Source organism: Aquila chrysaetos, chromosome 1 (genome assembly GCF_900496995.4).
Source record: "Aquila chrysaetos chrysaetos chromosome 1, bAquChr1.4, whole genome shotgun sequence".
Lineage (NCBI taxonomy): Eukaryota > Metazoa > Chordata > Aves > Accipitriformes > Accipitridae > Aquila > Aquila chrysaetos.
The window spans coordinates 66,902,185-66,915,197 of NC_044004.1; the positions used below are offsets into that span (position 1 = coordinate 66,902,185).

Sequence of the window (13,013 nt, forward strand, 5' to 3'; positions counted from 1 at the left end):
AACCTTTGAAGGAGAAATGTTGAGACTATCCTGTCAGCACTGAATTGACTTAGTTTCCAGATTTTTTCCGTTCCCCTCTATCCGTCCATTCAAGTCAGTGGAAGAGGTTATTCTTTGTCTCAAAACATTTCCAGCATAGGATTTATTCTGATCTATTTCATGCTGTTCCCTCCTTAGGAGAAAACACTAGGAAATTTGATACTACTTAAAGTAAGTCAATATGGTAGCACTGCAAGGTGTTTAGCATATTTTATTGGGAAGTTGGAATCCACTTAAATGAATTACAATTATATTATTGGTTGCTTCAAAGCATTATTTTAGCAATAAGGAGTTTGTTCCAAAAAACAAAGAACAATCATTTGATATTGATATCATCACACTCTTGAAAGATCAACTGCAAGTGTCAGCGGAAGTAGCAAAGACATTTCTAAAGATCACAGTTTCACTAGACAAGCACAGATGCAGTGTCCTCATTCAGAACCACAGAATCAGTGATAACTTTAAAAGTAACGTTTTTTACTCAGCACATCACTTGCAAATTGAGAAATTGCAATATTATGCCATTTTCATCACAATGTTAGAGCATTAGTGCCTGATGACTTTGAAAGAATAGTGAATACAGAATTAAAACAACAGACTATTTTGGGCTGCTATCCATACACTGGGAAATATTTTAGAAGACTACCTCTTAGTCTTTGACATAACTTACATAGCTTAATATGTCAACAAAGGCTTCTAGGCTTTACTTGAAGTTGGAGGTTTTTTCTTTATGATCTGGTACCAGGAATACACAGACAGTCTAAAGGATGCTGTTTTAAAAACACACTAAGCAAAACATGGCACGCACCAGAGATAGCAGCATTTGGAATACTGTATCAATCCTGTAAGTATGCAAGCAGGAGGAGAATTTTGCTGACTGGTTCAAGTAAAACATAAAAGCCATGGCACTTGATGTTAGAACTACTGGGAATTTTCAAGCTGAACCTCTTCCTATTGGAATTGCTGTTTCTTTGATTAAGGACTTTTTAATAAAACAATGCTAATGTGATTTTTTAAATTTTTTTTTTGTGCAAAGGACAACAATGAAGCATGTTAATGATTTAATTAAGCATATGGTTTCTGTACTTTCAGAATAGAATGTTTCCTTTGATTTTGAAATAGGTTTTTAATTTTTTTCAACTAACTTGTCAAGGAGGTACCAAGATAACTTGATTTAGTTCAGTGTTTTGAACAGAGTTTTTTTAACATAATTTTATTTTGCAGGAAATGTTCATTTCTTAAAAGTCTTATGCCATTCTAGAAATTTCTGGAATTTTTGAAATTTAAAAAAAAAGGATTAATCTGGTTTCTGCTAATTTTAAGTAATGACTGGTTGTAAAAAAAGCATTCTTCCCAGTCATTTATTTAGCATTCTAGTTACAATCCCTTGGGGTGACGATGAGCAAAATATGAAGAAGACCTATTTTGCATCCCAAACAGCTTGCAAATGAAGTTAAAACAGATCAGACAATAACTGAGGCTCACTTGGATACACAGTTCGTGCAGCAGTGTTATATGTACATTTTAAAAGCATTAACTCATTTTTTTTTCCTCTGGTCGATTGCTCTTGCTAGTTTATGAAAGCCTGAAAACTAGACATGCTTAGAGATTAATTGCTCAATACAATTATTTCTGTGCTTTGTATTGGACTTGAGAGGAACGTATAAAGATGACTTAAAAGTAAATAAATCAGATTTTAAAAAATACTTTGCAGTATTAATCAAAGAATGTGTCATATTTTTGTTAATTCAAGCTTTTTATTAAAAGTGTTTGAAACTTGTCAGTATTTTTTTGAACTCATCATAAATTGACCTGAAAGCTTATATTTCTGGTAAATCTCGAATATTCTCTCTCCCCCTCGCCCGGAGGATTTTTTTATTGCTTGTGAACAGTCTGGTGGAAGAGCAGGATTTGCACTTAATTTCTCTTCACTAGATCTGTGTATTCTATATATATGTAAGTTGTAGCATAACTACTGAAATGTTTGTCCAAACTATTAAATAATAACAACCTCAAAAATTTTGCCCATATATAACCTTTTACCTATAGGCCTTTGCCTGTCACACTATGCCTATTAACATGGGTGAGACAGTGATTAGAAGAGAGATAATTGAGTTTCTCCAGTCTGCAGTGATCGCAGCTGTTGCTGACTTTCTTGTCCTTTGCCCATCATACCTTTCCCCTGCCAGAGTAGAGGTGGTCTGCTGCATGCTGAGCAGATGTTTCTCCTTTGCATAGTTATCTTTTGAGTGCCTTTATATACAAAAATCAGATTGCACTGCTACTGTCACTTTTATCTGATGAGAGGAAATCCCAGACGAATGAAGCTGGTTTTCTTTTCAGGCAGCTAAGCAATGTTGCTCAGGGGCATGTTCTCTTTCCTTGCTTCTGTTGCTGCTCACTGTAAACGTTTTCTTTCTGGCATGTTTCTTCTTTAATCCCTCTTTCCCTCTTTGACCCATATCCTTAATCCCATTGGGTTTCTTTTGAACTTGGTTATTTCTTAGTCTTCTGGTACATCTGTCTGCTGTAACTATGAATCGTTTGCCAACACCACATTTTCATCATATTCCCTGAATGTCTTTTTCCTCCCACAGTTTGTATGAGAGTACTTGAAGAGGTACAGGGAAGCTTTCTGGGACTGGTCATTCTTCAACTTCGTGATACTGTGTCATTCTTTACTTCATTTCTTCTTTTTCTTCCTATCTTCTATTTTTAGTGTTCTCTTTTTTTTATTTCTTCAAGTTTCTTGTGCAATTGGTCATTGTTCTCTCAACAGGTAGAAAACTGTAATGAGAGTCTCTGAGATGATATAGATAATATGGTTCAATACGTTAAATTCACTGAATACGCTTATTTAAAATGTCCACTCTCTATGTGTCTGAAATGATTCATTTCTCTATTGCTGTATAATAAACAAAATTTCTTTCTTCCCTGATTTTCCTGGTAAGCTCTTACAAAAGTAGCAGTTGTTTATTACATCTTGTAAAATTCTTCTATGCAAATAGCCATCGTTTCTTCTTTGGTAGTTCCTATTTTCACTTAAAAAATATGTATTGCACATGTATAGTTAGAGGAGGAGAACTGTGGAAAAAATGCAAGTATGATATTTTTGAGATTACGTTGTCTTTGTGATGCAGGAGTTTGCTCACTGGTGTCATTTTCAGCTGACTTTTCACACCAAGTATCTTCAAAGGTAATTGTAAACACAGTCCAGTGGTCCAGTCCGTAGAGATTAGCACATTTGAAAAATAGTCCTTTCATTATTGAAAGTAGGCATATGGCTATGAACTGTAACTGAATTATTTTACTCTGGGTACTTTCTTGTTGGTGGAGTAGGTGTAGATAACATGGAAAAATAAAAATGTTGGTTTCTGAATTCATGTTTGCCTATCATGGTAACACAGCAATTCAGCAAATACAGCATCTGAAAGAAGTGAGACGGTCAATGTTATCAAAGTGGTTGGGACGTGTTATATTGTGTTGCATACTGTATGCTATGTTTCAGGGAGATATGCATTGATTGAGATTTCAGGGCTAGCCTTTCATCGCTCCCTCTCTACAGATTGCTAGAACAAGTTTAGCTATGATCTATGCATGCTCAGTCCTACTGTTAATCCAGGTTTGAATAGTGGAGTACTTAGATATTTTTATCTGCTTCATTTGATTGCGAATGCCAGGTCTTTCCATTTGGGAACTTATTTATTTATTATTCGTACATGAAAAATAAAATGCATAGTTCTAGTAACAGTCTTGATGGTGTTAAAGGATGTTGCAATTCATAGATATAGTATATATGAATTACAGGTATTTATCTTATTACTGCTGAGGAACATAAATGTGCAAACATGCTGTTAACATCATATTCTGTTAAATTTTGTCACATAACTCTCTTATTACCTACACATGTGAAGGACTGGTCAAACCATGAATAGAGAGAGAATCAGTATAAAAGCTTGAGTACCAGCCAAAACACGAGGTGTACCTTTCCTATGCATCGACAGAGTGGCTCCTTTTTTCACATAAGGTAGACTACAGTAGTGTTCCCCAAAAGAGTATTTCTTCAGGAGCTGACTACTGCATTCAAGAGAGGAGAGTAGGAAATTGAGGGATGTGCGGGCTTCTGCTGTTCCATTAAGAGGATGCTTTTACACAGTATATATGCCCTTGAGTTTCCTCTTCCTTAGTGAATACAAACTGCTTTGACTGTGAAATAGAGGCTGACTAGTGTTGTCCTTATTGTAGATATGATGAGGCTTAATACTTCTCTGTGGTTGTTTCAGTCTCCCTAGTACTGCTGCTTCTTTGTTTAAATATTTTCCTATTCTCATGCCCAAACATCTTTTTCCTTCCATTTCCACTTTTTAACATGCAGAAGTTTAAAAACTGTCCATAGATTTGCTTTTTAATAAAATCCAGCGTGAAATACTAGTTCCAGTGCAAGTGGTCCTCTACTTGTATACCTTCAACTAACCAACAGTCGTTAAAAAAGAAAATCAGTTTAAAACAATTTAGGTTCTGTGCATTCAGAGGATCTATTCTCACTGGTTTAATTGATTTTATTTTGCTTTTTTATTGTCCATTACTCGTATAGCTCATCTTGCTAAAACTGTGCTGAATTTTTAACTGGTGAACAGCAGTAGGAAGCCATTAATGTTATAATGCTGAGGCCAAAAGTAAAAGTGGTCAGAAATTGAGACTAGCAGTAAAATTTTGCAAAAAAAAAAAAAAACCCAAAACAAATATCATGGTTTTTAGATGGCCTTCATGCTGGTTTCCTTACTTTTTAGCTTATTCATATGCCATGAAAAGATATTACAGCATATTTCAGTAAGCTTATATTACAGAGACAAGGTTATAATTGCGTTATTTTTCTGACTAAATTTGTCAACAAACTTAGTGGAAGTAAAAACTTTTCTCATTACTGCAAGGGATAGTGTTACTTGGGGTATTTTTTGATAATCTAGGACTTGGTATTTTGCAAGATCAACAATGTTAGATGGTTTGGGATAGTAATCCTAAAAGAACAGCATGCATTACTTATGTTCCACTGTTTTAAATAGTGACAGTGTCAGGAAGGATTTCTTTAAATGAATGAAGTTTATATAGGACATGCCATCTATAGTATGACTGAATAAACATTGATTCTAACCTTTATTCATGAAAGGCGGTAATCTCAGGCTAATGCCTCACTTAACTCTGTACTTTCAAAATGATTTGCCTGATCTGATAAATTATGCAGTCTTTTATTTTGACCTTGTAACCTTGTAGAGTTTACTCAAACTGACTCCATAGTATTTGCCGCATTAGCAGTATAATGGTTGTAACCAGTTCTTGTACTACAGTTCATTCCGCAGCAAAAGGTAAACACTGGGCCATGAAAATTTATTGATTCAATTACGTGATATACACACAGTACCATTTGAAAAGTGTTTTTGGGATTAAGTCATTACGTATCTTCTGTTTGGTCAAAAATTTGAAATATATAAACAAGGAAGCAGGCAAGTATTGAGAAATATAAACTCTTATTTTTACTGTATGGTAGAATGTGCTGTTAGACATCAATCTAAAAGTTGTTTAGGTCAAAGAACAAGCCAGATATTGAATTCTCATGCCTTTTCCCTGACCAAGGTAATTTTTGCCCTCAGTTGATCCTGCAAGTATGTTATAATTTACTATGTAAATTATTTTTCTGTTCAGAGTGTGTTATTTTTGTGTAAGAGTCTAAGCTTTGCAGTTTTTCTGTTTGAACGGAACTGATGACAGTACAAGTTTTTCTTCCTTAAACAGTAGAAGGCAAGGCTTCAAAAAAGAAAAGAAAAAAAAAAGTAGAAGTAAATTGGTTGAAGCATACTGTCATTAAATGACATAATTAATTTGTTTCATACTGTGTGGCCAATTTTGTTTCAGATAACTATGCTTCTAAATCTAACGTAATATGTTTTTTTCTTGCATTGGAATATCTGATGCCTTTATCTGCTCAAACTGAGGAGCAGGGATGTTTTGATACAATTTAAAGGCAAAATACAGACATAGTTATCTTTAATTTTTCTCTTATTATACTGACTTTGAGTTTATAATATAGGCAAGGCAAACTCTGCACAACCTCTACTAAGTTACCAACTGGCACAATGGTATTAAATATATGTACTTTATAAGGCATTTAATATATTAGAAAATTATCTGAAAGAGAGGCCAATAAGATTTAGGATGCTAGTGAAAAGGAGAATATGAAGAAATTGTTAAGAAAAAGCAAAAAAAAGCATATCTCAGAAGTAAAACTGGTTATTTTCCTTATTTCTTCTTCTTTTGTCTTTTGTGTTCCATATTTTGTTTTGTTTTTTTTTCAGGTGCATATATTAGAAAATGATTAATATCTCCATCTTTGAGGGGATACTTGCTCTAGCTCTAGCTAATGCAAACAGGACAGTTGCTAGGAATTGCACTTGAGAAATGGAGGGAAAATACCCTATTTATGTCAATACTTTATGCAGACATTATTTTGAGCCTACTCTTATGCATTTGGAACGTGGTTGGGAGAAGGAAGACAAAAAAGAAGGTTGTTTTCTTTACAGTGGTTGAGTTAAAATGAGTTTACAATACATAATGCAGTCCTCACTATTTGGTCTGTAATTTGACCCTGGTGATTAGCTTATGTCTTGCATTGAAGAGAGTTTTCTGGTTTACACAAACAGTTCTTCCCTTGGGTTTGTTCTTTGACTGCTGTTGGTTAAGGTAAATGATGTTGCCACTGATTCAACTACAGCTCTGGCAGAATGGCTAAAGTTGCTTTATGGAGAGGCGTGATAGCCATGACTGATTAGAACACTAATATTTCACAGGTAATTAGGAAACTGGAGAGGGGAAAATGAGTGGTATATGTAACTCCTGGTGTCTGATTAGCACATGTGTCGGCTTCAAATGACCTAGTAAAAGGCAAACAGAAAACTAGTCAATGACAACATAAATTACGGTATTTCTGCACTACAGTGCCTCTATTACTCAACTCCACAGTACAATTTTAGATTTTGGAAAGAAATGGCGAGAAAAGCGGGAAGAGGAAGTGTGTAAAAGCATTCCCTTCTTGGTGGGAAGGGACACGAAGATGGCCAGAAGGACTCTTGACCAGGAGGAGAATAGGCGACATGAAATGGGGGTGAAAATAACAGAGGGCTCTGGAAACTGAGAGCTACAGCTGATGAAAGCACTGGATTCAGATAAAGGTGAGGTGAAGGACACCTATATCCCATAAGTACTTACAGAACTGCCACTGAGGGAAGGGGAGAAAGGAAAACTATCTACATTGGGGTTATAATATTTTAATACTAAGATTGTTCTAGTTATGCAGGTATATACTGTGTACATTAGCCTGAAGATGCAGCTGTAAGCTTCTGTGAGATAAGGCTACAGAGTAATTTGACATATAAATGTTTTTTTGTATTGTGTTTGCTGAACAGCATCCTGGCTGTGTATTTATATCTGTGATACTATTGAGAAGTCTGTTAGGACAGAATTTCTTGGTGATTCTCAGGTGGGTTTGATAAGGGTGCTGGCCTGTTGAAGTGTGTGGGAGAGGGGCCACAGCAGTTGAACTGCAGTTCTGAGTATCACACAGAGATGTCTGCCCTGGCTTGACCCTGCTGAAGAAAATTGCTGTACAGATTTGTTTTAAAAAATGCAGCACGCAAAGATCTGGATGGCTGCAGGCAATTGCTCCCTTAGACAGGCGGGAAGTGTTCTGTGATAAAATCCATCCAACCAGAAGCTTATCTTCTTTCATAAAACTGATTTTTTGGTGATGATTTCTAAAAAAATCTAGACTGACTGTGATTTTCTGGGTGATAGCTAATTTCTATTATTTTCTACCTTTTCTCTTTCCTGCCCTTGTTTCTTTTTTGTCTCTCGAGAACAGGTAGGCAGATGCATCTACTCCCCATCCCAATTCCCTATGTTAACAGAGTTGTTAAAGATACAAAGTCAAGAGCTCAAAAGTTTGCTGAGTGTCAGAACTTACATTACTTATGCAACCATATTTTGGCCCTACATGTATTATGAAGCAGTTTTTAATTGGAGAATCTCATACTGTTGCTCTCAGGGGACCACTGTAACATTTAGTGCACAGGATGACAACTGCTAAGCAGCTGTTAAAATGTTGTTTGTGCTTGGATTTCAGTCTGTAGCCCAGATCTTGCTTGCCGAGGTAAAATTTTCTTCTTCACTTTAAGTGAAGTTTTGTTTTGTTTCTAACACTGTGAAGTAGATTTATATTCTATACGGAATATAGAAGCCCATGGGCTTCTCCAGAGTGCTTCTGCTATAGCATCTGACTTCACAAATCTTCAGAGCAATTTTTTACAGTGGCTCATAATTATTCCTGTTTTACAGATGGCAAACTGGGGCACAGGAGAGATTGAAGTCATAAGTGTCCTCTGACAGGTTTTCAAATTATCTGGCCACAGTACACTGTTTTTAAAGAGTAAAGCCTCTATTGACTTCCAGTGTCACTCTGGATACCCAGCAGTTCTTCAGTTTGGAGTCCAAGGTTTCATACTTGGTACTGAGAAGTTGAGAAATACAGTATCAGCGATCATCTGTGAGAAGTCAGATGAGATGTCCAGTGTCATTTGCATTCTGTACTCTCTGCTGCTCTTCTCTGAAGACTGCAGAGTCATCTTTTCCAACCATCTTCTCCCTTATGTGCCTTCAGATGTCTGCAATAAAGAGGGATCGTCCACCCAAGTAGCAAGGGGAATACTCCATTGCAGTGAAAGACTGTGGAGATTTAAGGACAAGTGTTACAAGTGTACTTGTACTGGAGAAGTGATACCAGAATGTGAAATCAATTGGGGATGTAACTAAATCCTCTCTTGTCATTATGTAAAGCATGGTGTATGATCAGTATCTAAAGCTGTGATGTGGTCCAGTAGATCAGCAGAAGCTACTGAACCTATCAGAAAAATATGCCTCTATTAGGATTGGATGAAAGGACTGGTAGACAGAAGGTTTCAAAGTAAGAAGGATATTGAGAACTAAGAACTGGTAAACTGTGGCACAGTATACTTCCTGACATAAGAATAATATGCAGTCAGTTTAACCAAATTTTTCATGTTACTGCTTGCTCATACCAAAGAATTGATGTTTTGGAACAGGCATTTCTTTGATGGCTATATGACATTTCAATGTATATAATTATATATATATATATATATATATATATATATATATATAAAATTAATGATTGTGTATAATTTTGTATAATTATATTTATTTAGCTATTTTGATAAGGGCCCTTAAATACTTGAGCTGTGTAAGTCTCAAAATTTAAAACACGTTTCATGCTCTTTTTGTTCCTCATTGGTGCAGAGCAGAGAAGTCTGGAACAACGCAGGCTGAGCGTTGTTTGGTTGGCTAGATCTTTCCTAGAGTTTGTCATTGATTCCATATGTGTATCTGCTGTCTAGCCTTCACGGTGAATAGTACCTTTTATCTTTGGGAAATCTTTAAGCAATTTAACTTTGCTTAGCTTATTGTTCAGTAATAAGGAAATAACATAAGGAAAGTGATTTAAAATATTGTTTTATATAAAAAATGGAACTACTTATTCATTATATAAATATAGCTCTATGTATTGCTATTAATTCAACATCATTGGCTTTGATATAAATGGTTATTAGCATAGTTCAGTCTTGAGATAAACAATCTTTCTATTGAGAAACAAAATACTAATTTTCTTGTAAAGAGGGGAGATAAACTTTATTTTTGTTGCTTCTAGTATGTTTAGAGCACATAAGTAACAGGTTAAGGGGGAGGAGTAGTCAAAAATATCACAAGTACTTCATATCATTTTCTTGCAACCTTAGCACTTCACCATGAACATTATAAATGACTGATTCTCCTTTAGGTACTGACTTGCTGTAGAATGATGTATGAAATAATATGTGTTTTGCATGTCCTGTTTGTAATGATAAAGGTCATATAGTATCATTTACATAATCTCTAGCCAGAAATGAACTCCAGCAATATCTTCTGTATAACATATACATTATCTGAGGTTTAAAACTCTCATTATTCATGAAAGTTAATTTTACAGTGGGTGTGAATGATCTATCTTATGGCTGCTTTTTTGATCATTCTATAAAATAATATGGAGCAAAGCCTGCACAAATAGCAGGAAAACCAGTAAAGAGTGATGCATTTGCTTGACTCTGTGTATACCCGATTGGATCTTGATTGATGGCAATCGTTTGTCTTTGTCAAAAAAAGGAGAAAAATTCAGACATTGAAATAAGAGTGCTATCAAACTTTCTACAATGGCAGAAAGATTCTATTAATGTAGCCTGAGAGTATTAACTGTCTCTGCTAGAAAATGATAAAGAATGTTAATTTTTTTTCTTGAGCATGTTTAAGTGTAAACTGCATTATTTTGTCTATGTGGGAAGACTAAAAGGGGCATGCTACAGATTTATGGCATGCTGGAATTGGAATTAAAAAAAAAAAAGAGTAAATTACAAAAAAAAAAAAAAAAGAGAAACAAAAAGCCAAATACAAGAGCTTAATCCTTCTGATTATGATTTCACAACAAAACAATAAAAGTTTAAGTAGCATAGTGTCGTAAAATCCTTAATGCTGCATTCCAATTGATATTGAAGCTTTGAAGACTAACTTCAAAGGAGGGTGAACAAGAGCAAAAAATAGATATAAAATAAACAAAAAAAAAATGACAAGCTTCGTTTTAGAAGTCCTTTTTGTATGTCAGATCTAGGAATATTGACCCGTTACTTGAATGGGCTTTAAGGCAACTTCCTTATTAATGATACTTAGAAACAGAAAGCATATGCTTGTGGGTAATAGTGTATTTAAGGGGGAGGATGCTATTTCACAGTACAGTAATGCTAGCAATGCAAGAATACTTTTTAAATAAAGGAATATATAATTTTATATATAAAAAACCAAACAAACAAAAAACCCAAACCACCAGAACCCCAAAGCATTAATCACTGGATTTATCATGTGATTTGTATCTGTGGATTTTATTATACGTCTCTTACGGTCTCTGGTTCTAAATAGCAGTGTTAAAGTTTGATTACTGAAATAATATTTTCCAAACTATGAACACAGTAAATAGCCTCCACGAGTATTCTTTCTACCCTAGTAAGGCAAATATTTTTTGTTCCTGAACTTTTAAAGAATAAGAAAACGCATTCAACTTTGATGTTTACTAGTCCTTGATGCACCCTTAAAAATAAATATTTGAGAGATTGTCATTTTAAGGACAGCTGAAAGAATGGCCATATCAAAACTGGGAATGAGAAACTGCAGTATTAGATAGAAATACCCGTACTAATGTGCTTTGTGGCCCCATTAAGTAATTTTAAAATTTTGTTGGTTTTTGGTGTTTTGTGTTCCTAAAAACATTTTCTAGCTTTGCCTTACTGCAGTGTGTGTCTGAGTATGGCAGCAGGCTCCTGATTCAAACATTAAAAGACAGCATAAGCACAGTGTTATCTCTCCTTGCTTAAAGAACCTTGTAGTAACATCATTAAAAAGTTCACAGTTTTGGATGGATTCATTTGGTAACTTTCATGAAGCTGTTGCTACTGCTGCTAAAGATGCTAAGGTGTGATTTTAGCGGGGGGCGGGGAGTGGTGGTATATTTATTTATTATTTTTTGTTTTTTTAAATGGTGGGGTAAGTGAGACATGACTTGTATGATTGAGATCTTTGCTGTTTTAAGTAGCAGCTGCAAGATTACTTCATGACAGGGAAATCTTGGAAGTGGAAACACTATGCGTTAAATATACACATATACACACTACTTCACCCCCTCTCTTCAGAAAAATAGCAAATATTGTAGGACAGTATTAAGATTATGAGGTCCAATTTTCAGGGAGCAATAGAATCAGGAACACCTAATGGCCTAATAAGGACATTACAGAAGAAATTCTTTCTCCCCCCACCTCCCTAGTCTTCTTTCTGCTCTTGCCTGCCTGCATTTTCTGTCCCTGTTAATTCTTCATCAGATTTCTTTTTTGACCGTTTATTGCTTTTCCAAGGTTTTTGTCCTAGCCAGACCTGGTATTGTGCCACCCCTTCCCTACTTGGCCTCTTGTCCTACTGATTCCCAAGTCTGTCCTCTTTTCTCTGCTTGATCACCAGCAGATCATATATGCGTAATCTCTCCCCTCTCACATTTTTATCTTCCATGGCTTCCACATGTAGATGCTTTCTTTGTTGCCTCACAGGGCTCTTTGTCTCTTCTGTATCTGGATTAAATAATTTCCAACTTTGTGCTGCTTATGTTGTCGTGGATGTAGAGCACTGGTGAAAGACAGCTGCAACTTTCTTTGTCCCAGTGTCACTCGATCTTTCTGGAGTAGCCATTTCAGAGGAAGTTTAATTTTTTTTTTTTTTCTTTTTTAGTAGATAAAATTCTGGACTAGAGGAATTGTTCTCTGTTGGTCTGTGGGAATAATGCATGTTTGTCACAGACAGGAACTAAGACCATTCTTAGTGGGTTTGACGCACATAATGTCACAATCTTGGCATATAAGAAGTGTGATGGGGGCAATCTGAGAGGCATGACCTAGGGAAGGATGGGCAGCATCTTCAAAGGTGTTTTACTATTAGCAAACACCTACTTGATTGTACACAGACTGAACTTCCAAAGCCTTTTAGCATGGCTGTATTTGGCAGCTTTGTACAGAGATAACCAAATAAATACTTAGGGCAAAAGCTTGTACATGGAAAAATTAAAGTTCTCTTAACACAGCTAACTTTGACTTGTGAAATTTTATTACAAATTATTGAAATATAAGAAACAGAATTAAATTGATACCTTAGAAGACTTTTAGGCAAGTAGTATTACCTACAAACCTATTTCTTATGAAACATTCAAAAGCCATTGAATCCACGCCACAGAATAAATTCAGCCAAAGAACCTGTTACATTTGTTAATGTGTTAATTTCTCATCCCC

General features: G+C 35.4%; 1 protein-coding gene across 4 annotated transcripts in view; it reads left to right on the plus strand.

Annotated features, from left to right (window-relative positions):
- LRBA (LPS responsive beige-like anchor protein) overlaps positions 1-13,013 on the plus strand; it is a 431,577-nt gene that overhangs the window by 201,991 nt on the left and 216,573 nt on the right. The window lies entirely within an intron of this gene.